Raw genomic sequence first — 22,713 nt, 5'->3', positions numbered from 1 at the left:
AGAAATATAATGGAACCATGGAGGGGGTAGAGGGAAGTCAAGGGATTGGAGAAATCTCACATCATGATATTGTATTGATGTTTATTTATATTTGTGGCTTAGGGCCCTTGTATTTATGGGAACGCCTCTCCTGGTATGCCCTGCAGAGGACCTTAAGGTCCATGAATAATCATAGTTTAGAGGTCCTAGGCCCTAAGGAAGACAGATTATCCTCCACCAGGGCCAGGGCCTTCTCAGTGATGGCTCCGACCTGGTGGAATGCTTTGTCCCATGAGAATAGGGCCCTTCAGGATTTAACCTGCTTCCGCAGGGCCTGTAAGACAGAGCTATTCCTGGCTTTAAATTTGAATTTAGCCTGATCTTTTATTCCCCTTCCTTCCCTCCCCCTCCCCTTTTTATGAAGATTACCCGCTCTGAGATCCCACAGCTAATTCTCCCCTGGCCTCCTTGCTGGTCCAAATAGGACTAATTTAGCCAGCTAGCCCTGGTGATCATCTAATGTTTATTGGATGGATTTTCCCCTAAATTGATTTTAGAATTTATTGTTATTCACGCTTTTATACTGTATTTTATGCTGTTTTTTTGTTGTATCACAATTAAGTGTTTTAAATTTGTTGTTAGCTGCCCTGAGCCCAGTTTTCTGAATGGGGAAGGGCAGGGTATAAATAAAAAAATATTATTTATTCTTATATTGTTTGTTGCGAATAAAGCAAAGCATATATCTATCTATCTATCTATCTATCTATCTATCTATACACACACACACACACACACACACACACACACATATATTTATACAAACACACAGTGGTACCTCGGGTTACATATGCTTCAGGTTACATACGCTTCAGGTTACAGACTCTGCTAACCCAGAAACAGTACCTCAGGTTAAGAACTTTGCTTCAGAATGAGAACAGAAATCGTGCTCCGGTGGCGCGGCAGCAGCAGGAGGCCCCATTAGCTAAAGTGGTGCTTCAGGTTAAGAACAGTCTCAGGTTAAGAACGGACCTCTGGAATGAATTAAGTACTTAACCTGAGGTACCACTGTATATCTCAAGTGTTATCCTGTGTAACAAACTAATTCTAAACATTTTTTTAACTTTTTTTAAAAAAAAACATTTAAAAAAACATTTTTAAAGAAACAACAGCATTTTTATTTAAAAAAACACACAAAAACACACACATCTAAATACTGGTTGATAACCTAGAGGCTAGCCTCTAAGATGCTCTCAAGGAAAATCTAAAATCTAAAAAAAATAATATTTAAAATGCAGTATAAGCACGGAAAATTGGGAAACACTGGCCTGCGAGCGTCCCAATTGGAGAACAGCCTTTAGCAAAGGTGTCATGGACTTTGAAGAAGCACAAACTCAGGGAGAAACAGGAAGGCACATTCGGCAAATCCTCACCATGACCAACTCCCACCCAGAAACCTATGTCCCCACTGTGGAAGGACGTGGGTCCAGAATTGGCCTCCACACACTCTTACAGACACACTGTTAAGACTGTGTTCATGGAAGACAATCTTACTCAGCCATGAGTAATTGCTGAAGCAGAAGAGAGAGGCCAGCCTAAAAGAAGATATCAGTCCATGGTACAGTGGTACCTCGGGTTAAATACTTAATTCGTTCTGAAGGTCCGTACTTAACCTGAAGCTGTTCTTAACCTGAAGCACCACTTTAACTAATGGGGCCTTCTGCTGCTGCCGCGCCGCCGGAGCATGATTTCTGTTCTCATCCTGAAGCAAAGTTCTTAACCTGAAGCACTATTTCTGGGTTAGTGGAGTCTGTAACCTGAAGCGTATGTAACCTGAAGCACATGTAACCTGAGGTACCACTGTATATTGCTGTAGGCTGGAATAGAGCTTGGAATATTCCTCTTATTTATTTGGAAAAGTTAGAAAATTAAAACCTGATCCTATGCATGTTTACTCAAAGTAAGTTCCAAAGATGGAGAGAAACCACAGTTGACATATTTGCTCATGCCTAGCTAAGCCAGTGCACTACCATCTACAGCCAGGGTTCTGTGACAGGTTGAAGGATATACAGTAGGTACACACAGTTCTTGGTCTTGGAGTAATTTTGAGGCAGGTTTAATGTAAACATACTTTCCCTGTGTATGTGGGGGTTTCCCCTGGTATACAGGAACTTCCTTGTGCTTTCTCCTTCTCTGACACTCCAGACCACCCAGAGCATAGCCATTTTACAATTTATTGGGAATGATAATATAAAGTCCATAAGAAATGTTTAGTCATTTATTGCTATATGAATTTACTTCTAAATAAAGCATGAGAACTATATTTACACTGACAGCAATGTGTTCATTGCGTGCATAAGCAGATTTACACAAGGGCATAATGGGTGCGATACAGAAAAGCGATCTGTTGTGCTGATGATGTCTTCCTCTCCCCTGTGGAAGTGCAGGCATCTGAGAATGGAAGCTGGGAACAAGATCACAGAATTTGCAAGTGCTTCTGTTGATTTCCTTTGGCAAGTAGCATCTGGTCCTATTCATCACAAAGGGTGGTATGCAACATAGGGTTAAACTGAATGTCAATGTTATCATCAGGGTTTCTGCTTGTGCAATGGGACATTCTATCCCTCTCCTCCCTCTGCATCCCCCAGACCTGTTCTGGGGTCCCCCAACTCTCTGGAGCAGATTTGGGACCAGGCATTCTTAGAGGTATGAGGGGAGGGATCCCATAGCATTATTCCAGCTATTTGGTTGCATACTAATCAAGGTGGCTTACAATGTAATATTATTAAATATTACAATGTAATAATTAAAATACTATTTAAAAGATACCTTGAAATAAACTGAAAACAGAGCCAGTGTGGTGTAGTGGTTAAGAGCAGTAAACTCGTAATCTGGTGAACCGGGTTCGCTTCCCTGCTCCTCCACATGCAGCTGCTGGGTGACCTTGGGCTAGTCACACTTCTCTGAAGTCTCTCAGCCCCACTCACCTCACAGAGTGTTCGTTGTGGGGGAGGAAGGGAAAGGAGATGGTTAGCCACTTTGAGACTCCTTAGGGTAGTGATATCAAATCCAATATCAAATCCGGGATATCAAATCCAAACTCCTCTTCTTCTTCTTAAAGGAAGCAGAAAAGTAATCCAAGTTAAACAGTATCAATAGTGCAAGTTTATCTAAACTTAAATAGGGTACTCCTGAAATGGCCCTCCCTTTTCACTGCTCAATTTGCAGGTGGTGAAATGGGCCTATTGTGGATATTCTTTTTGAGGTTGGGGCGATATTAGCGGGAGACCATGAAACATAGCTGAGCTCGGGGTGGCCATGAAATTGCTTGTTCTCCAGAACCCCCCTCAGGATGTTATTACACCAGGACATAACATTACTCAAAGGGTTTTCTGGGAAATGAAACTGGAAGCTGTCGAGGGGAGCTACTGATTCCATGGAAAACCCAGAGAGGGTGAGGGTGAGGTGAAAGGAAAATCTATTTTGCCCCCCCCATCCCCCCAAAAACACCACATTTGCACCAAACATTATTATGAGAAAACTTTCAGATCAGCCCTTACATATTTCTTCTGTGGATAACACACATTTTGGTTTTTATCTATAACTGAATTTGAACTTATGGTACCAATATAACATGCTGGCCAGAGAGGATGGGCGAACATTGATTTTTTAAAAAAGAAAACTTTCTGGGTGTATATTTGGGGGGGAAACAAGCTGGTTTGGGTTTTATACATGTAATGTTTTGCACCGCTGTTAAAAAATATATATATCAAAGCACCATAATAAAGCAAGTGCATTTAGCCTTTTACACAACAATTTTAATTAAGACTGTTCCTATGTTCACTTTTGCTGCAAGGAAGTTAGTGACAGTGCTGTAGCCTTTTGAGGAAATAAATGATTCCTGCTAGTTCGCTATCCTCGTGTCCTCTCCCTAACCTTTCCCTCTTCAGTCCTGTTATGGATGGAGGACCAATGGTTCCACAAGCAAAATGTTTTGCTGCCTAGAGCAGGGTGCGAGCATTTTGAGAATGTACCAGCTGTTTCAGGTCACTTATGGCTTAAGTAACTCATTCCTTCTGAATGATTTATTCGGCTGGTGGCTCATTGAGTTGCCAAAGTTTTACAGACACTATGTGAGGCAAAGATTTATCAGCTCGAGACAAAGGGAGCCATTTGTTAGTCACAGGAAAGGGTAATTAGTCCATTTACAGGGCTTGACATATTGTGTCTCCAGCTTCAAAGAAGGGATGGTGAGCCTCAGCCACATATTCCTGTTCTGAGGTGAGACAATGGAAGGAAGACTTAGAGGGTGGCTAAGTGAGTCTAGAGAACGTGACACAGAGAGGTGCAATATGTTTGTGCACTTAAGACATGACACAATACATGGCTGTACATCTTTCTGCCCAATTAGGAGTTGTTATACCTTATACGTATTTAGTTAGTGCTCATGTATCTGCAATCAGTAAATGGTGTATGGTTTTGTTTATATGTTTATTGGCTGCCCTATACTCAAAGTAATCTAGGCAGTTTACAGAATTAAACAAAACTTGTAGTAAAGCAACAGAATACAATCAGTGCAATACCATAATAAAATCCTCTTTTAAACAGAGAGGATTGTCCGGACTTATGAAACCTGGTATCCTCCAGATGTTTTGGGCTACAACTTCCATCCATGCTGACTATGGCTGATGGGAGTTGTAGTCCAAAACAACTGAAGGGCACCAGCTTGCTGAAAACTGGGATAGTCAAGTAATCCAGATTTAATCTCATCCTCACTTCATTACTTAAACATCAAGTGGTGCCATCTCACATCACAGACAGAAGCCTTATATCACCTCATTGTTTCCCATTTTAGTCAGTCTAGGCACTCTACCACAAGTTCTCAAGTGTTGAGTAATCAAGCTGAGAAGGCAGAAATGGTCCCTAGTGCAAAAAATCAGTATCTTGCATAACATGTCCACAATAACATCCAGTGGCTCTGTCACAAAACCAGATACATACAGACAATTCCCCTTCACACAATCCTACACGTAATCATATACACAGTCCATTTATCAATAATGCACATATTTGACTTCCCATGCACTCATATATGCCTGTACCACATCAGCATTTTTTCCTGGGAGCTCCGGACTTGAGGTCACCTTCCACGTTGAAATGATATTTGAACTTCTCCTCTGAGCTGATTTATAAATTATTTGACTACAAAGATAATACAGCATCCAAAATGAAAAAGATTGTTTCAGACAATTCTCCAAACCCTCCCCACTCTCCACAGTCTGAAATGAGTTTTCAGTTCTAGTTTGAAGCCCAAACCAGTTTAATGAGAAAGAAGCAGATAATACATGAGGAGAGATGGAGGGGGCAGACACAAGGTTTGTTACCAATGTGGTTTTGAGGATCATCCAGACCAAGCCATGCTTTCATGGGGGAGTTATCCAGAACAGTGTGTGTTTGTTTTTGTGTGTGTGTGTGTGTAAAATATTAGAGTTCATCCATTACCCAACAAAATGCATTGAAGGCATGTAATATTAAGATTAATGCCAGTAGAATGAGAAATGCAAATACCTCTTTCATTTTATTGTAGACTTCCCATTGTCTAGAAATTCATGATTGTAGGAGAAGTTAGCAAGGCACATAATGGTCCTGACTTTTTAAAAATTAGGTTATTTTATGACCATTGATAACACTGTGGCTAATTTATGACAAATCTCATGCTTCGCAGCGTAAGATGCTCATTTGCAGGGATTGCAAGAGATGAGAAAAGAAAGGGAAGCCTCCTGATATAATTACTTTTTCAGTTGACTAAATTCATTGTCAGGGGGCAGGGGTAACTTGGCCTCTGGGAGAGGCAAGATAGAGAAATGGCCAGGAACACTAATGCTATGTTGTTTGGGTTTTATAAAATAAAGTTACTATAAAATGAGCACATCTCACACCTTCATGAAAGTGGATTCTGAGAGTCAGACAGTGCTTAGAATTTGCAAAATTAGATTGGAAAGGAACACTTGGCTATATCTATATTGTGACTGAGGAGTCCTAAGGTGAAAGGCTGAGGAGGGGGGGGCGGGAGAGACCTTGAGAAGAGACCTTGTCATTTCCTAGGTCCTACTAATTTGCTCCTGTCATGGCGGAAGGTATGGGAATGGCTTTTTCATTTGTTTTGTCTCCATTTTCCTCCCCTCCCATTTCTCCTTCCATTGACATCAGCAGAAGGAAAAATCACAACACCAGCTGCAGTGTTTTGCCCTTTGGCAGGGCATATTGGGGGTGCAAGGAGCCTTCTGCCATTCACCAACAATGCACACCACCAGTAGTATACACCTAGAGCTGTAGAGCTTTCAGCAGGTGTACTTGAAGATCCTCTGTGGGTGTATGTGGAGCTGGTGGAGCAGCCACATCCTAAGACAAGCATAAGCAAACTCAGCTCTCCAGATGTTTTGGGACTACAACTCACATCATCCCTGACCACTGGTCCTGTTAGCTAGGGATGATGGGAGTTGTAGTCCCGAAACATCTGGAGGGCCGAGTTTGCCTATGCCTGTCCTAAGAGCTTTCAGCCAGCCTTTGGCTGACTTTAGAATAGCAGCCTAGATTTGCTCAATAGTTTTATTGATGGCATTAGATATCAGTGGCTTTACTGCAGGTAGTTTATGGTGACCTCTTCTTTGTCTAGTTCGTAAGTGATCAGGGACTGATTAATTAAGACGATGCCTGCTGAGCATCCAAAAATTAATCTGACCTTAAAAATAATAATCAGCTGTGAACTGACATATTTTCTCTTAGGACTTTTGCATACTGTATGCCATTCATTTCATAAAGTGCTTTAGAAGCATCTGTGTTTGCTGTTCCCCTTACTAATGTTTATGTGCATGCATATTGCTCCATTATTGTTTTGTTCTGTGTAGGTGCTTTTATTTGGGTTTTGTGAGTCATTTTGGAGATGTTGTTCAGCAGAATAGCATGGTAAAAACTGAATAAAAATTTTAAGGCTTGGTGTACAGAGGGTTTGATTTGAAAGATCATGGGCTGGATTCACCTACCCTGTTCTGCTAGTGGCAGGCAGAGCAAGGACTTTTGCTAGTTAGGGTTGCCACCTTTGTTCTGACAAAATACAAGACAAGACTGAGGAGGGGGATAGTGGGGTGATTTTTTTTCCACCTGGCATTGAAGTGACTTCAAAGCAATCCATTACAATTCATTGCAGCCTAACAGGATGGCCCCTCTGGAATTTGACACACACACACACACACACACACACACACACACACACACACATTTGTAAATCTGTCTGTGCTTTGCTACCCAGAGCTTAAATGCATTACCTTATCATTGATTTTGATTATTCTTAAATGGTTGTTTTTAACTGTTTCTACCAATAATTTTGTTGTTCTTTTAGTGAAATGCTTTGAGGTTGTTGTTGTTTTCAATCAAGTGGTATATAAATTTTAATAAATAAGATTCCATATCCTAGTTCCAGTGGAAAGGGGGAGGATAAAGAAATGGTGAATCATCTGCTGATATTGATGACACCAAATTCCATGCTTTAGTATCATCTCACCCCACATCCTCATATTGAATGCGAGGCTTTTAGCTTGGCACTTAATAGGCTGATGGGCAGGTTGTTAATTAGAATTGACTGAAATATTCCCTCTGGCTGATATTTCCACTGTGGTCCTCTATGCTGTGCATCTTGCCTGCCTATGTGTATAATTAACAATTAATGTAATGAAGTGATGGGAACCTTTACACTTTTAATATTTCTAAATACGTTGTCTTCATACGCATGAAAAATATCTTGCCTACAGAGTCTTTCCTGGAAGATCCATACAGATATTTTAAGACTCTGATTACAAAAAAAAACCCCAAACCATCTCTCTCTCCCCCCCCTCTCGGTCTCCCCCCCCCTTTCTTGTTTGACCTTCTGGGTCATGGACAGCATTATGTAAGAACTGGCTGTATCAAAGTTAAGGTTTTTGTTGTCGTAGCTTCCCCACACTCTCAGAATTTCTAACTTTTGGGCTATTTTTTCCACATGGAGGCAGTGTGCATCCGTATGGCCTTCATCCTTGGATGAAGAGCCTTTTCCCAGATATGGACTACAACCCTTTCCCTCCCATGTCCAGTACTGGCTCCAGGCTTTAGTGGTCCATTGAGCAAGGTGTCTTCAGTGGACCCAACTCCTTTCTCATGGTGTTGCTACCGCCCAGTTGCTTGCCTTCTTCCTGTGGACCCAACCCACACCATCACCACTGGGAGGGAAGGAGTGAAACAAGTAGAAGGCACTCCTCCCTTTTTTGTTGTTGTCACCCCTCCTTTACTTAGGACAATGACAGCAAGGAGAAGGAATGATAGGGCCCCAGGTTTTGTGGGTTGGCAGTGGGCTCCCTGCTCATATATGCTAGTCCTGTTGAAGCCTATGCATATGGAATCCCTATTCACAACTCAGTTTCCCACCCACCCCCAAAAAGGTGGAGGGGCAGAGAAAATGAAAAAGGTATTTCTTCCTCCCCAAAGAATTCCCAAATGCCCACTGTCCTAACCCTTCCAAAATGGCCAACAGGTAGTTGTTGACAGTGCTCCATGTATGCTTATCTCCGTGTGTATACCCTTGGGGTATAGCCTGCAACCTGCTTGTACAAATGTGTTAACTTTTAGCTGGAGCTATAGTCAAAAGCCAAATGCAAGAAGCCCGTACATAACATCCGGTAACTATACATATTCGCTGAAGGAATTTTAAGATAGCTGTCAAGGAAGAAGATCTCACTCTGTGTGTGTGTGTTTCTGTAAGCAATCTTTCCACACCTCACAGGGGAAACCTGTCATCATTTCAAATGTAGTGTTACTAATGGGAAGCCACGTTCAAAAGTACCCTGTGGGTAACAAAACAAACCTTGTTTTTAAAATAAACTTTAAGGACATATTTAGCTTATCATATGGAATGCTGATGCATCAAAATGCTTTGGCATCTGTGTGTGTGTGTGTGTGTAGTTGCTTCTTATGGCACTTCCAGACAGTTGTTATTTGGGGGTGGGATTCAAACACATGCCAGTAAATTCAAATCGTGCAATTATGGTTGAGTGGGAGGTCTTGCACAACAAACACACTTCTCCAAAAGATCAGACTTCTTTGTGATAACAAAAGTGATGGGAAAATGTGCAGAATAGTGTGGGATAATACTTACTCTGATGCAACAGCATCTAACCTCTCTGCAAACAAAAAGGAATTAATGCTCAATGAACAGGTTGGTCAGAAGCACCCTTAGAAACAAGCAAAATGCAAGAGCGATTAATTTGTTGCTGTGCTCTATTTCATACTGTAGGTGAAAAGCGAATACACACACATTAAAAAAAAAATAATCTGCCTACTTATACAGATGAAAACTGGACAAAACCCTTTTACTGATCCGTCATATTATTGCATCATAATTTGCATACAGACCTCATAATTTTACAATTCTGGTTATTTATTCCACACCTGTTGTTGCCCATCTAGTGCTTAGCTTTTATTCTACATTATCTGTTTATTCTACACAACTTGTTTTAGTAAATGATCTGCACATGGCGGATAAAGTTCCGTCACTGTTGTTGTTTTCTTAAAGAAATGTAAGAGTTCCACAAAGAAGCCCTGGAGGCCCTAATTAATGGGTATTTTTTTGGCTTGTAACAAAGATATATTGCCTAATATTACATTCCTTGCAGTCATATGCTAATTAAAAGGCGTAGTATATACAATTGCTCTCCATCAAAGTGATTGAAAGCTTACAAAGATGCTTTCTTTTGCCTGTGGGGAGGATAGAAGACACCATCAGTCACCATGACTGTGCCTTAGGAATGAATGCTCCTGTTTTGGATGTAAACTTTTCTTAGGCATTTAAAAGGCTTGAAGGTGTTTCATTTCCTAATTCTGTATGCAGTCATCATGTACCGTATCTTCTTATAACAAGCTATTATGGTGACAAGGAAGGTCTCAACGGACTAATATCCGCATTGTTTTAAATGAATACATAAATGCATACCTGATGTTCTTGATGACGGCATTGTTGACTCTGCCAAGAATCCAAGAGGCCATGTAGACAAGATTTGGCTTCTGTGGTCTGCCTTTCTGTCTGTCTTTCAATATATGCTGATGCAGCTCTCTGTTAATCTGCTTTCAAAAGTAAAATGGGTGAGGTTAGAAAGACTCATTCATAACAATGTTAGGACTCAGAAACCTAATGGCATGCTGTCAAGTTCTAAAGCTCAAGTTGTTGTGGACATACAATAACCTTGTATGATTGCCACCCCTTATTTTTTTTCATATCATTTTTATTAGTTTTACAATAATACTTTCCATTGCAATATCTCCTCTTATATTATACGTTTTGGCATTTTAGGGCCCTGACTTCCTTCAAACCTTCCTTACGATTTTCTATCTTTTATTTCAAATTTCTCATTTTCACTATTTAACCATTGCTTTAAAATCAAAAACATTAAAACATCATACATTCTTATTCTTATCTGCAGTGGTTTTTGTCGGTAATTCCTCTTGTTTCCACTTCTGTGCTAATAAAATTCTTGCTGCCGTTGTTGCGTATAGGAAAAGCTTAATATCTTGTCTGTTAATTTCTGTACCTACAATTCCCAGTAAAAATGCTTTTGGTTTTTTAAAATATATATACTTCAACATTTTCTTAATCTCGTTATATATCATATCCCAGAAGCCTTTCACTTTCTTACATTCCTACCACATATGTTAAAAGTTATGTTCTTTTTCTGCCACCCCTTATAATTTGATATTTTGTGCCTTAATGGAGAGTAACCTTATTTGCAACACAGAGTGTTCTATCTGTGATACAATATGCTTCTATGTGTAATAGCTGAGGAATTCTCTCTCTGCACCTTAAATTATTTTCCCAAACCACAGTCAAAACCAACATGGAGGGCAGTATTCACCAAATGAATCCTGTCAGCAGAAGGTGTATTTGGGGGTGGGGGGCACATATCAGCCTGTGCACTAGGCTGAGACCTTGTAGTGGCACCCCAATGGCCATTAAGTGGATTATCCATGGGAACAGAGGAGCCTCCCCACCCACATATGCCTGCTATGGATCTTGTCTAGTACCTTCAGCATCTGCTATGAGAACCTGCCAGCGAAATATAACAAAATGCAAGCACAAATTACAAGCCACAGATATTGCAAAAGCTCCACATCACAGAGGCCAGTCATGACTGGGTAGAATTCTTATCCAGCCCTGTCAACCAGCAGCTAATCTTTGTGCATAACCAGGTAACAGAGGAGGTAGCATGCTTCTGAATACCTGTTGCTGGAAACAACAGAAGGGGGGGTGCTCTTGTGCTCAGGTCCTGCTTGCATGCTTCCCATGAGCCACTGTGAGAACAGGATGCTGAAGAATTTGGGACACTGACCTGTTCCATTAGGGGTCTTCTTCTGCTCTGTTCTTAAGTGTGGGAAGAATGCCCAGTGATGGATCTCCCAACAGACTGACTAAATATATCCATCTATTGTAAATTAAACACTGTAAAACCCTAGTTCCTTGATCAATCTTGCATGAGCTAACTTAAGGATTTAATGGATGGGCTAATTGATGGTTTTTGTCACATAATGGAATAATGGTAGCTTGATTCATTTAAGCATTATCTTTGTTAAAAACAGTATTTTTGCCCCCAGGCCACTTGATTTAACACACCTGGCACTTAAGCGCTGCAGACATACTTTGTCAACTAATTGCTATATATAATGTTTTCCCTTCTGTACTAATTTTAAAGACAGCAAAACATGTTGCCAAATTACAGGTTAGTTTTATGTGCTACTGCTATTAATGTGCATGATTAGGCATGATTAATAGAAGGTGTGTTAACTTTTTTTGTGGGCCAATGGAAAATTATAGAGACATGGTACACTTTATAATATCATTGCATTCCTTTGATGCACTGCAGAATGGCAGGGTGGCTCTGAGTTGTAAAACCTATGCATCCTTTTAATGGAATGCTTTTATGAGAAGTTGTTCATCTGCTCTACTGGCCTACTTGTAGTTTAACACAACCCAGGTGTTTATATTATACACAATGGTGTTTTGGTTTACAAATTTATTTTTTAAAAAAGATTTTTATTAAAGTTTCAAAAATTATATAAAAGCAGAACGATACAAAACAAAAACAAAAAAAAGGAATACACACAAACAAAAATATGAACAAGTATACTTTCAATCCCTTGTTTTCTTATAACTTACTTCCCCGACTTCCTCATACCTCCCCTTTCTGTATTCCAATTTCTAATATATTTGATTCAACAAATCCTTTCCCTTCATTCTCATTCAATTTTGACCTTTCTTTTTCTTTTACTTATCCATTACAGCTGAAAACCACATAAATTCTAAACCAGCGTCTTTCTAACATTCAATAATTTTACAATAATTACAATATTTCTTAAGATAGTCCTTAAATTTCTTCCAATCTTCTTCCGCTGTCTCTCTTGGTTTACAAATTTAGTTCCTAAATTATTGTGCCTTTTGCTAAGCTTCTACAAAGCAAACACTTAGATTAAGTGTTTACATTTGATGCTCATCAGATTTGCAGATGACACCAAACTGGGAGGAGTAGCCAGTGCTGCTGAAGACAGAACCAGGATTCAAAATTACCTAAACAGATTGGAGAACTGTGCCCAAACTAATTAAATGGATTTCAGTAGGGACAAATGTAAGGTTCTGCACTTAGGCTGTAAGAACCAGCTGCACATATATAAGATGGGGGGGACACCTGGCTTGCCAGTAGTACATGTGGGAAGGATCTAGGTGTCTTCGTAGACCACAAGCTTAACATGAATCAACAGTGTGATGCAGCAGCAGCAGCAAAAAAAGAAAAAAGCTAATGCTCCTCTTGACTGCATCAACAAAAGTATAGTGTCCAGATCTGTCTTCTCCTGACTGCTGTGGTCATCAACTGAGATCCTCTTAGGTATTTCATTAATGCAGTTCCTCTGTCTTGTCATGTCTTCAGACAGGACCTTCTTGGTGATTGTGCCTCACCTTCAGAACTCCCTCCCAAAAGGAGGGTCATCCTGCTCTTAATTACCTTTCGTTGAAGGTGAAGACCTTCCTTTTAGAAAGAGCATTTAATAAGACACATGTAAGCCCTCTTTTATGCTATGGTTAATTATGCTAGAAATAGTTTTGCTGCTACTTTTAAGGATTTTTTTTTATGTCATTGCTTTTATGCTATCAGTTGAACTCTCTTGTTTTAATTATACACCTTTAGGTGCAAGGCAAAAACATTCCTTTTTAACCAGGCCTTGGGTTGATCTGATTTACATCTCCTATACCCTTTTAAAATGTGTTTTTTTGGGGGGGGGGCTGTTGGGTTATTGCTTATATTTTTATTATGTATTTTGTGGTTTTATAGCTTGGTTTAATTCTGTGAACTGCCCTGAGATCCCTGGGTATAGGGCGGTATATAAATTTAATAAAAATAATAAAATAATAATAATATATATTGTTAGCTGCCTTGGACTATTTTTAGGAATGGTGGGCTAAACCTATGAATGAATGAATGAATGAGTAAATAAATAAATAAATAAAGCCTTTGCTAAGTGCATTATCATTAATCTTATTTCCTTTCTACCTATTGCTGCAACCTGAGAGTCCAATCACTTCACTGAATTCACATGCATTTGGAGATTGTAAGCTGAGTGATAACAAAAGTCTGAACTCACGCTCTATCCAGGTCACAGAGTCTGCTAAACCTTACTCCTTTTCTATTCATGCACTCAGCTTCCTTCTCAGTTGCTGTAAAAGCATCAAGTTTCAAAACACAGTGAGAACTCCTTTACATTTGTTTACAAAATTCACCTGAGTTGGTAGCAATCACTTTCATAAAGCCACTGCCTTAGGTGTTGAAGAAAGCAATACAATTTTTGCAACTTCAATTTTGTCTGTAAAAGGGAATCCATATCCTGTTCCAGGTAAGTCCAGCACCAAAGAAGGGAATTGCGCTAAATCCCTGGCAGAACAACAGTAGCATAGCTTTGCTGAATGCAGCAGAGCTGCTGTCAAACATGTCCACAAGGATATAACACAGTCTCTACTGTGCTCTCCTTCAAACATACAGTGACTCCTTTACTGATATTTCTGCATGGTTTGCCCCACCCACACCCCATATTCTTTTTTTTTTTAAGCTTACATTTCATTTTAGATATATCCCATTAATACTCCATTGCTAGGGATGGGTGCAGATTCTATCTTGTCTTGAGGTCAAGTCTGCCTGCCATAATAGAAATTGGGTCCTTAGAGTTGTGGCACCTACGCTTTGGAATTCCCTCCTGTTAAATATCAGACAGGCTTCATCTTTGTTGCCTTTTCAGTGCCTACTGCAAAACTTCCTTTCCCAACAAGCAAAACAGGTCAGTACGAAGAGAAAGTGGGCAAAGTGAACAATAAAACAATCTGAAGTAACATATTTACAGTTCACAATATCTGAAAATCAGTTAGCCTAACATTGTCTTTTCTTATTTTATCTTCTTGTAAGCCACTTTGAGGGTTTTTTGTTTTCATTTTTACAATCAAGCAGTGTATAACTTTTATGAAATAAATGAATAAAGGCTTTTCCAGGATTTGTGGGGACCCAAGAATAACTCCACCTGTGTAAGCTTTTTTAAAAAAACTAAGGCTACCATTTCGGTTTGCAGTGCAAATAATTCAAGCTGCAGCATGAGAAGTCATGGGTTAATTGCGTTCCCTGATCACCTAGCTGTCAGCTAATGCTCAGTTATTATGCACAACTACAGAAGTTAAAAACGGCACGAAAATTGCTACCTTACCTATTAAATAGGTGGAGTCGGAAGCAAGTGGTTCCTTCCGAATAATTCATCTGACAGGCTTCTACAGCATTGAGAGATGTGTGGAGCCGTCATTGCCCCAAGCTTCCATTGCCTGGATTTACTAAATTGCTAATATTGTTCTAAGCAGTAGAGATTATGACAACTTATTATTTTCTTTGAGAATTCAACCCGGTGGCGTTATACTTGGCATTGAAGGGATCACTTTGAAAAGCTTGCGTGTTTGTCCCTTAATAGTTGGTAAGCTATTATCATCCTCCTAACTTTTCATTATAATGTAAATAAAGACTTTAACCATGTTGCTACAAATTTGGTTTCATTAGAGTCCTGTGATAGTTGGGTAAGAGCTGTGCATCTGCTGCTGTTACATCAAACCCCCACATATATATAGGAAAATAGGACACTTCCCTTTCTTTAGGCCCTGTTGTGCACCTGTGATGATGATGTAGTCTGCACAGCAGACCCGCTAAGGTACCTCTGTGTGAAATGCTTCACACAGCACATTGTTGGATTATGGAATTCGCTTAAACAAGTTGTGGTGATGGCCACCAATTTAAGCTTTAAAAGGAGATTAGACAAATTCATGGAGGATAAGGTTACCAATGGCTGCAACTGAACACAAGTTCTAGGATCAGATGTACCCTGTTACTGATACCAGGAGAGTTCTATTGCACTCATCTCCTGCTTGTGGGCTTCCCTTAGGCATATGGTGGGTCCCCTGTGGGAGACAGTAAGCTGGGCTAGATAGGTCTTTGGTCTGATCCATCTGGGCTCATGTTGACTCAACTTTGTGGTCCTTCCCACATGTACTACTGGCAAAGCAGGTGTCTCCCATCCTATATTTGTTCATTTAATTACTCCTGCCCAATATTATTCCTACCTTACATTTATCCTTACTGAAATTCAAGCTGTTAGTTCTGGCCCAGTTCTCAAATCTGTTTAGGTCATATTGAATCCTAATAGCCATCCAAAGTTGTATAGACACTTTCTGGTCCTAGGGTAGCTCCAGGGCCCAGGACCATGAAGTTTCTCCACTTACATTTCTCTGTTTAGCTGTCTCCAACTTGTCTGCCTTTTCTCTGCTTTCTTTGCTGCCTCTGAGGTTGTGGTAAGGTTGCCGCTAAACCTCGGTTATCTGCTGGTGCTGCATTTGTTGATACCACTGCTTGCCTCTCTCCGTGCATCCCGCCTTAAGCTTTTTATGTGTTTATGCCCAGCTGTGTTAGATCTTGCGAGAGGCAGTGGTTAGGGCTTCACCAAGTTGCTCTAAGTATCCTTTCACTGGTCATTGTGCATTACACAGAAGCTACCTTATCTGAGATTGCTCAGGCAAAGGTGCTTTTAGAGAACAAAAAGAGTCCATTCCACAGGGCTACTTCCTGAATAACTGATATGCCTTTTAAAATGGCAATTAAAGCTTTAGTCAATTTTAATTACACCAATTAATCTGTTAAAGCTTGTAGCCTACAGAATATTTATTCCAATGACATGAACTCTAATATGCCTGCCACAGTAGTGCAAGAGAACGGAGGAGCACATTGACTGCCTCTTAGATCTGGAAAATCACAGTATTGTCAGGACACAAGGTCACAAACATGTATCTAAAGAAATTGCAAAACAAATCAAAGGAAAGATATGGAAACTATGTAGCCACCTTTTTTCATCCCATTTGAATGTGCTTTTCAACAAGTTAATTGTTGCTGTATTTTAACTATAGTGTGTTTGTTTTACTTAGCATGTATATCCTCTGATGTTGCATATGGAGTGAGTCATGCATGCAAGGGGGAAATGTTTTAAAATCCAATTTAATGCAATGTTTCTTTTAGTGTTTCCTTCCTTTTCCTTCTTCATTTAAAATTTAACTAATTCTTGCCCAAGTAGACAAACAGCCAGCAAATGAAAAGTTTTCATTCCATTTCCATCAAAGATTTAGCAACAGATGGGTTAGAGGGATGCCTTGTTGCTAGGGCATGTGTGCCTTTGCAAAACCAAACAATAACATTTCTAGTGATGTACAGCATGCTGAGTTGTGATCATAAATAATTGAAACAAAACAGCTGTTCTCCAACGCAAGACATTCCATGAGGAAAGCAGCACTGCTATCCTTTACAATGGGGGTTATTTACTTACCCATTTGTGGTGAGATTTTCTGTCATTTGGCCTAAGATACTATACTATAGATATAGATATAGCTTTTGATATTGCTGTATTTACCCAAAATACTTGTTTGGAAGAAAAAAAAAATTGAAAGCCATTCCTGAAATTGTACTGAGCAAAATTATTTGTATAATTATGCAAAACTATTATGTATAATTGCAAAATTATAAATTTTGCAAAGGTATAAGAATTATCAACACTTAACAACAGTAGGAAATAAACTAGCTCAGGGATGACCTACTGAAATGCCAAATCTAGCCACTAGAGTGATTTTATCTGGTCCCTGGTGACTGTCAAATTTGAATCCAGTATGTTTACCCACAGCTTGAAATGAAAGATGCATTTAGGTTGTAGGAATATATTTTCACACTTTAATGCCCCATCTCTCTCTTGCATTTTATATGTAATGTGTAGATAACATATAAACGTTTGTATTTGAATGCTAATGCTATACCTGAGGATGTGCACTACAGTACTGCGAAATTCTTGCCGCTACACAAAAACAGCTTTATTATGGAGTCTGGAAACTTCTAAGGCAACCATAAATGTACTTCTGGCCCCCAGAATCATAAGTAGCTCCCAAGAATGTAAAGAGGCTAGCATTCTTGGCCATGAAGGCAGGGGTGTGCGTTAGTGTGAAAGAGAGAGAATATTATCATAGATGAGTTATCAGTTTGGCCACATGTCATAAATGGAGCATGAATGTAATAATTGTTCTCCATAGTAAAGGCAATTTATTGCTGAGGATTAATTTCCTAGAGAGAGGTTCTGAATATGAATTTCATGGCTGCTTGTTAGACAGGAGTAGCTTCTTGCCAAATATTTCAGAAGATGACAAATTAATTGCTACTGGGTTTTTAATCTCAGAAAGGTGATTCACAGATAATAAATCTGAACGATACCTTAACCATGGATGGCAAAAATCTGTCAAGTTCAGCCTTATTTACATACAGACTAAATATGTAGGTTGGGATGGGAAAGCACAATGAATTTTCTTCTCCTGCTTCTCCACCCCTAGTATGAGTTGCATGGAGGGCCCTTGCTTGAGGAAGGCATCTGTAGGAATGTTTTAAAACATGCATAAAACAATATAAACATACTTGGAATCTCATCAATAAAGATTAGTGGGCGAGATTCACCTAAAAAGGGCTTCTGCTTGAGAAATGGGGTTTCTCCTCTTCTTTCCCATATGTACCCCCTGAAATTGGTTTGGGGAGGGGGTTGGGAAAAACCCCAGAACATTGTGCAGGGGGAGGAAGATACAGTGGTACCTCAGGTTACAGATGCTTCAGGTTACAGACTCTGCTAACCCAGAAATAGTACCTCGGGTTAAGAACTTTGCTTCAGGATGAGAACAGAAATCGTGTGGCGTTGGTGCAGCGGCAGTGGGAGGCCCCATTAGCTAAAGTGGTACCTCAGGTTAAGAACAGTTTCAGGTTAAGAACGGACCTCCAGAACGAATTAAGTTCTTAACCCAAGGTACCACTGTAATTCTATGTGGCAAGCTGCAGTGCAGGACATTTGTAATAGTCTGATATTTAATTCAGTTGAGTGAAATTGGTTGCGGGGTCCACATTTCTGTGTATTATCACTGAAATTTCTGTATATTTGTTAGCAAATTTGCATTAGCCCTGCATTCCCTTCCTCCAGTTTGTGAATGTGTTATTGTCTCTCCTGGTGGATGGGTGCTGCCTTTTTTTTTTTTTAATCGGAGCATAGTACTTTCTAATATACATAGTCAATAATCACTGAGCAGCCCCCTCTGGCATCATATTATTTATCTTTGACCTGGAATTCCATTTGCTTGTGGTGAACCAGGTATGTGAGGGCTGTTTGAGGGGGCCCTCAGCAAAGTGCCTCCTGGGATGGGGTCACTTCCAAGTTGGTATCCTCTAGGTCAGGTTCAAATTCAGGTAAATGGGCAGAGATACGAAGGTACAGTTTACCTTTGTTCACTAGTTTCTGTGCAGAGAAACAAGAGGCATAGGAATTCAAGAACACATTCCAGTGAGGCATAAACATTTGGGGTATGAAGCAGGCCCTGTAAGTGGTGATACTAAGGGGGTGTGGTGTGGCCATATTTCACCACTGGGCACACACACACAAAGAAGAGCAAGTATACCTATGCACATCCGTCAAATGCTGGGCAATTACAGTGCATCTTCATTACAAGATGGTGTCAGTATGCAGTGGCGTAGCATGGGTTGTCAGCACCCGGGGCAAGGCAAGTAATTTGCGCCCCCTAACCCGTGGATTTGCGCCCCCTAACCCGTGGATTTGCCCTAACCCCCAGATGTTGCGCCCGGTGCGGCCGGCCCCCCTGCACCCCCCACGCTACGCCACTGTCAGTATGAAGCTGTCTAGTACCTGGTGAAATAAAGGAACTGAAGCACATAATCACTGATTCGCTCCACCCCTGGTTCAAATAAACAAATGAAATAAATACATATTACTTTTGAGAGAAGAACACCCACATTTATTTTAGTGACAGAGTTTTGCATTCATTACTATGTTATCTGGGAGATTTAATCAAGCTGCAAAATTTAGTGTCGTTCTTGTTCATCACGAACGCAATTTCGACAGGCAATTTGCAATGACTCTTCATATAATAAATCTTTTGAGATTTATATGCAGAGATAAATGGCTACTGCACTTCTTTTACTCTTTGGGAAAATGGTACCAGAAAAGAAGAAAGCAATCTCAGCAATATATTTAAAATTCCTGAGTGGCTGTAGCTGACTAGCGTAGCTCTGGGCATGCTCAGTGAAATAAAACAAGATTACCTTTGTAAATTTCAGAGCTTCTTTACATTTTGTAAAGAGATATTAAACAAGACTACATTTCCATGGAGACAAGGTGGACAAGTGCCAGTTTTTTACCCTTAGAAGGACTCACAGTGTTGCTCTGATTATCTAGATTAATATGGGGCTCATCTGCAAGACAGAAGTGCTGACCTTCCTGCTGCCAAGTTTGACATTTTAATGATACCTGCATTTTCATTTTGGTTTATCAAAAACTGTATTGAAATTATGCTCTGGCAACTACATTGCTCAGCAGAAATATTAGGATACCCTAAGTATGAAGTATATTTCAGCATAACCTGAAAGGGGGCATAGGGAGACAGATGGAAAACAATCAGAAAGCTTGTACAGATAACTAAAATACATTGATTTGGCTTTCCTACTTCTGCAACTCAAATGAAAGAGATTGACTAATGAGGTGGAGCATTATCCATATGGAGGAAGGTTCGAGAGGCTGGAGTTTCTTAAATTAGAAAACATTAAGCCTAAAGAGGAACATGATGATAGTGCCTTATCAATGGCGAGGTGAGAGTGAATAGTGGAGATGTTATCAAAGTTGGATCTAGGGGAGTGCAACTGGTGTCATCGCACCAGGTGCAGAGCTTCTGGGGCACTGCAGCTATGACATCCAACGGAAGGCAAGAGGTAGGGGGAGGATGCCAAATTTTGACATCACACAGGGCTCCACTGAAGTATGAGACACCAAGGTCCACCATTGAGGTTATTCTATTTCGTTTCAAATGCAAAAGCACCTAGTGGTACAATATGGTGGTAGGTTTAGGAGAAACAAAGGGACCTACTACATAATTAATAGATAGATTATGTATATTGGATACCTTAAGTAAACAGATAAATAGGTAAAATAGAAGACAACCTCTGTTTTTTGCTCCACCACATTATTGCCAGGTTTATTGCCTCTGAACATTCCATGAGATATTCTAGAAGCATCTAGTTGGCCACTTTCGAGAAAGAGTGTTAGAATGTATTTATATTCTCGTGTATATGTATGCAACCCACTGTCTTCGTTCTCTAAAATGCACACCCTATATGCATTTTAAGCAAAAAATTTAATGCCTTGAGAAGTGATGTGAATCTGCAATATGGAAAAGGCAGGGAGAGAGAGATTGGGAAAATGCCAGTGATATTACTTCTCTCTAACTTTTCAGGCACGTGTAAATGTAATCTCTCTTCCTTGCTTTTTTCAGGTTCTGCACTTTTCATCCAGCTTCCATACCTATTCAGGCACCTTGGGGAAAATCTGTTGCCTTTCCCTGCTTGTATGTCCATTACAGACTATTCACTTCCTTAGGAATGAATTGAAGGTAAGTCTTTAAATGAGTTGCTCATGTTTAATGCAGGATTACATGAACTGTGAGTGATAGGAAATAAAAGGCAAAATCTGTATAAAGATGCTTTTGCAATGCTTTTCACCTGCTGTACCTCATGTTGCTTGCATGCACACACACACAAATGGAATCAGTTAAAGAATGAAAATTGAAGAGTGTGCCAACAAGTAAAAAATAGATGTGATCTAATCTCACATTTTGCAATGTCAAAGAGATGTCACAGAGTCAACTATATAAATTTTTGTAGGCATCTAAAGGCAGCCCTGTTTCAGGAAGCTGTTAATATTTGATTTGTTTGTTTTGTTTGTATTCTTGTTGGAAGCCACCCAGAATGGCTGGGGCAACCCAGTCAGATGGGCAAGGTATAAGAAATATTATTATTATTATTAAGAAGGTAATTATTACTGCATGCAAATGCTTCCAATGGTGCTTGTTAAATGTGTAAATTGGTATTTAATACTGCATTTGCAGAATTTCTTTTTGAATCTAACTTACATACAAATTATGTTACCATGTTTCATGGCCTTAAAGAGCCAGATTTTGCAATCTCTGAAGAAATGAACTGTTAAACAAATACAGTTAGCATCCAAATACACAAGTCACGAGTCAAATGACCTAGTTTGCTCTGTTGCTCGGTATCATCCTAGCTTCTTGGCTTCAGTAGTCACCTTTCCTGTATGTTCCCTCTGACCTCTCACTTTAATGTATCTTCAGTGTTAATGTATCTTCAGCTGACCCTAGTAAAAGCAATTAAAAGACTGCCAGTTAATGTTATTTCAGAGGGTGAAGGCAAATAATCCTAGAAGACTTATAGCAAGAAAAGAGCTTGGGCTGAGGCTGTTTTCTGTATGGAAGACATATAACAAGAACTTTCAATTGGAAATGCTAGTTCTGTCCGTGGCATCTTCAGTTTACCTCAGACCTTGGTCATGAATAGAGAAAATTCTATGGTAATTCAATGACTCATTATGGTGTGAATCAGCTACCACTTAGATCCTGGACATAAACTAATAAGCGTGCCAATTAGACTTACTCTCACTAAAGTCCTTCTGGAATGAGGATGTAGTTTTCTAAAACATAGTTTTCATACTGTGTTCTTTCCACTTTCTTAGATGAACATTTATGTGGCACTGCACCAAGTGAAGATCTCTCATGTTTGCCTCGGTTCCAAGTACAGGTTTTCTCTTAAACAGGATTTAGCCTAGAGTGTACATTTCTTCCAGTAACAAAAAGCATCTCCAAAAATGAGTCATACTCTTTGGCTGAGCCTAATATTAGACGCTTGAGAAAGCATCTGATTGTTCACTGTGGGAACAGGATGCTGGACTATATTGTAGATGGGCCATTGGCCTGAACCAGGTTCTTCTTATGTTCAGCCACACTGCGTACATGTTGCTGTTTCTGAACCACCTTCAAAGGCAGACCCACATGGAACCTTGTTGGCCTACTTAACTTAATTAGGAACTATAGCTCTGGTAGATTACAAGCTTCAGATGCAGAAGATCCCCTTTTCTGTCCCTCATGTATTCCCTTAAAGAGTAGTAGGATGATGCGAAAGATGCCATCTCCTGAGACCCTGGAGAGCTACAGTCAGCTAGACA

The 22,713-nt window shown here is 39.9% G+C and overlaps 1 protein-coding gene and 1 long non-coding RNA gene across 4 annotated transcripts in view; one reads left to right on the top strand and one right to left on the bottom strand.

Moving 5' to 3' along the window:
- Nucleotides 1-1,587: 1,587 nt before the first annotated feature.
- Nucleotides 1,588-22,713, bottom strand: part of LOC128416437 (uncharacterized) — a 147,888-nt gene continuing 126,762 nt past the window's right edge. For 2 of the 3 annotated variants that reach the window (XR_008331215.1, XR_008331214.1), the window contains one exon: nucleotides 21,085-21,849. This is a non-coding gene — a long non-coding RNA (uncharacterized LOC128416437). Of the gene's footprint in view, nucleotides 2,507-9,994; nucleotides 10,123-21,084; nucleotides 21,850-22,713 lie in introns of those variants that run through there. The other variant, XR_008331216.1, reaches the window with a different exon arrangement.
- SULF2 (sulfatase 2) overlaps nucleotides 20,978-22,713 on the top strand; it is a 193,667-nt gene continuing 191,931 nt past the window's right edge. The window contains exon 1 of the mRNA XM_053394190.1: nucleotides 20,978-21,088. The gene's annotated coding sequence lies outside the window, so the exon portion shown is untranslated. The remainder of the gene's footprint in view (nucleotides 21,089-22,713) is intronic.

The sequence above is a fragment of the Podarcis raffonei genome, chromosome 6 (assembly GCF_027172205.1).
Source record: "Podarcis raffonei isolate rPodRaf1 chromosome 6, rPodRaf1.pri, whole genome shotgun sequence".
Taxonomy (NCBI): domain Eukaryota; kingdom Metazoa; phylum Chordata; class Lepidosauria; order Squamata; family Lacertidae; genus Podarcis; species Podarcis raffonei.
Note: the sequence above shows the minus strand (reverse complement) of the source record. Positions and strands in the feature narration are given on the sequence as shown.